The following is a 3820-nucleotide window of genomic DNA, read 5'->3' as shown; positions in this document are numbered from 1 at the left end:
TTTAAAACAATGTGTCTTGTTTAATGAACAATTTCATTTACTTTAGTAAAAAGTGCTGTTTACTGTAGTCCTAGCATGGATGCAATTGTTAGAAAAAACCTGAATGAAAAACTGAATGTTTCATACAATATGGGTTTCTGTTAACCCACACACCTAAGTGAAATGTTTGATTACGTTTACAAGACATAACACATAGTTCAGTTGAGTGTGAAAGGGAATAAAAGAGAAAGTCACAAACAAAACATTTAGAAATTTCTTTAGAAATTACAAAAAATAAAGAATTTTTCAACAAGATGTCTTTCTATAGCGAGTTTCATTTGAGATAGTCTTTTCTTAGAAGTGCAAGAGTGGTATTCCCTACAACTTATTCCCCAATTTGATAATTCTCAGAAATTAGGAGACAGAAACCACACCTACTGTAATATTAGACCTTGTAACAAGGCAACTAGGTTTCAATGGCTTAAAAGGTGCAGAAAGAGGCTCATGTATAATGACCTCCAGTGTCCCACAGGTTTCCCAAATCATTTCTTAAAGTATGGAAAAAGAGGAAATAAAGTGTCTACAGAAAGCGTATACCCCCTTGAACTTTGTTCAGTTTGTTGCGCCAGTGCCTGAGTTTTATGCAATTAAATGAGGACCTCTTTCTCACACCACATATGTTATACTTTCAATGGGAAAAAAGGAAATATTAGAATTGTATACATTTTAAAGCCATGTGTTCATATTTGGTAGAAGCCCTAACAACACCTAAAAAACACCTAACAACGGGTGCAGGACCGAATTAGGGCAGTACCCACTATTGATAAACATACAGAAAACAATATTAAAGTACTGGCTTTAATATTAGCCAGACACAGCCGGATGAGCTCTACCAGCCAGGACAGGAGGCTCTACTGTACACAGAGAGGGGAGGGAGGGGGGAACAAGCTGCCCAGCCGTGTGGAATGCTACAGAACCCTAAACAGACAAAACATACTACCCGAATATTTGACCAAGATATCCAGACACAGCTGGATGAGCTCCACCAGTCAGGACAGGCTAATAAGATACACTCCACAGACATTCACAACAGTGACATATCATAAACACTTGAATTACTTATCTAGTCTCTCGAAACAAAATTTTGAGAAAAAACACATTGCCCAACGTTAGAAAGCACCTTGCATTACATTGCTTGAAAAACAATTTTATGTCGAAGGAATTATGGATCGGGAATTCTTCGAGGAAGTCGGGGTCACACAGCATGCCGCCCCATATATCAGGGAGCACATTGGATCAAGGCACAGTCTCTTTCAAGACAACGATCCGAAACACACAGCAGCAAGGGCGAGGCTTATAGCAGAACGAGTGAACTGGGTGAAAACTCCAGCCGAATCTCCAGATTTAAATCCAATAGAGATAGTATGGCATTCGCTGATAGACTATGTTTGGAAAACTGCTAAACCCAGCACAAAGCAAGAACTGATACTGATACAATGTCTGTTGATACTGATACTGTATGAGTAGGGCTGTTTCACCACTCCTTTTTTTTTGTTGCATACAGCAGTACTTCTTATGGTAGTACTTAAGTACAGTACAGTAGGTACTTACATTAGTACTTCTCGCGTTAAAAAAGTTAGGTGTTAGCATAAACTATTAGTAATAAATAATATTAAACTTAGCACTGTAATAAATTATGCTAATATTAAATTTGATTCTGCTCTGAGAATGTAGGGGGAAGGAAAAATGCCAGTGGTCTTTTCACTGATGAACTTGTGCCTGATGAACACCACTGCGTCACACCACACAGCTGCCATCGCACCTCACCGTGCCAGACAACCACTGCGTCACACAACACAGCTGCAAGCGTACTTCACCGTGCCAGGCCACCACTGCGTCACACAGCTGCCAGCGCACCTCACCATACCAGGCCACCACTGCGTCACACCACACAGCTGCCAGCGCACCTCAAAGTACCCGGCCACCAATACGTCACACCACACAGCTGCCAGCGCACCTCACCATGCCAGGCCAGCACTGAGTCACACCACACAGCCGCCAGTGCACCTCACCGTGCCAAGCCACCACTGCGTCACACAGCTTCCAGCACACATCACCGTACCAGACTACAACTGCGTCACACAGCTGCCAGCGCACCTCACCATGCCCAGCCACCACTGCATTACACAGCTGCCAGCGCACCTCACCATACCAGGCCACCACTACGTCAAACCACACAGGTGCCAGTGCACCTTACTGTGCCCAGAAGCCACTACATCTCACAGCTGCCAGTGCACCTCACCGTGCCAGGCCACCACTGCGTCACACCACACAGCTGCAAGCGCACCTCAAAGTACCCGGCCACCAATGCGTCACACCACACAGCTGCCAGCGCACCTCACCGTGCCAGGCCACCACTGCGTCACACCACACAGCTGCCAGAGCACCTCAGCGTTCCAGGCCGCCACTGAGTCACACCACACAGCCACCAGCGCACCTCACCGTGCCCGGCCACAGCTGCGTCACACAGCTGCCAGCGGACCTCACAGTGCCAGGCCACCACTGCATCACACCACACAGTTGCCAGTGCACATCACTCTGCCCGGCCACCATTTCATTACACAGATGCCAAGGCATCTCACTGTGCCAGGCCACCACTGCGTCACACAGCTGAAAGCGCACCTCACCGTGCCAAGCCACCACTGCGTCACACATCTGCCAACGCACCTCACGGTGCCCAGCCACCACTGCGTCACACAGCTGCAAGCGCACCTCACCATACCAGGCCACCACTACGTCAAACCACACAGATTGCAGTGCACCTCACCGTGCCCGGCCACCACTTCATCATACAACTGCCAGTACACCTGACCGTTCAAGGTCACCACTGCGTCACACAGCTGCCAGCGCACCTCACCGTGCCAGGCCACAACTGCGTCACACCACACAGCTGCTAGCGCACCTCACCATGCCAGGCCACCACTGCGTCAGACCACACACAGTTGCCAGCACACCTCACCGTGCCAGGCCACCACTGCATCACACAGCTGCCAGCATACCTCACCGTACCAGGCAACCACTGCGTCACACCACACAGCTGCCAGCGCACCTCACCATGCCAGGCCACCACTGAGTCACACCACACAGCCGCCAGCGCACCTCAACGTGCCAGGCCACCACTGCATCCCACAGCTGCCAGCACACCTCATGCCTTGTTATGTGAAACTTTAATTCTCTTTTTAGGATTTTTTGAACATGGTCTTTTTTTCCCCCCATCAGAGGCTCACCACAATTCACGCTCAACCACTTCACAGATCTACCACACGCACCTCAGGATGGTGACGTCACTGCCTTTCATATGGAAACATTTTGACACTGCGCTCAACAATCTTAGGAAGATCACAAAACAAGCCTGCTAGCCTGGATTTTACCTAAAAAAATCACGCCCGAGAAAGTGAAGTACTGTAGCATTAACTAGCAAAGGTGTTTTGCAGACATAGGCACAGTACGTAATTCAGGCTTTATGAACTCTAATAATATTGTTTCGGCTGTGAATCCTTCTTCAGCTGTGAGGGTCTTCAGCTCATAATGAAATGCTTGGAGTTTGCAATGTACGGCGCTCTGAACGAGTTCAACTTTCATGCAGGAAAAATGGATTTCCCAGAAGCTATACTGATTCTTATGGAAGCCCGTTTCCGCCAGGGAGTAGAAAAAATGCGCTCTGGTATTCTCTGGGATGCAGTGCAGTTAAAACTGTTCACTGTTACTGACCATACTGCCTGCCTGCGGGCACTTTTCCTGTCCGTGGGGGAGGGTGGACTGTCTTTCATTAGAAGGTTAG

This window comes from Lepisosteus oculatus, unplaced genomic scaffold (assembly GCF_040954835.1).
Source record: "Lepisosteus oculatus isolate fLepOcu1 unplaced genomic scaffold, fLepOcu1.hap2 HAP2_SCAFFOLD_37, whole genome shotgun sequence".
Lineage (NCBI taxonomy): Eukaryota > Metazoa > Chordata > Actinopteri > Semionotiformes > Lepisosteidae > Lepisosteus > Lepisosteus oculatus.
Note: the sequence above shows the minus strand (reverse complement) of the source record.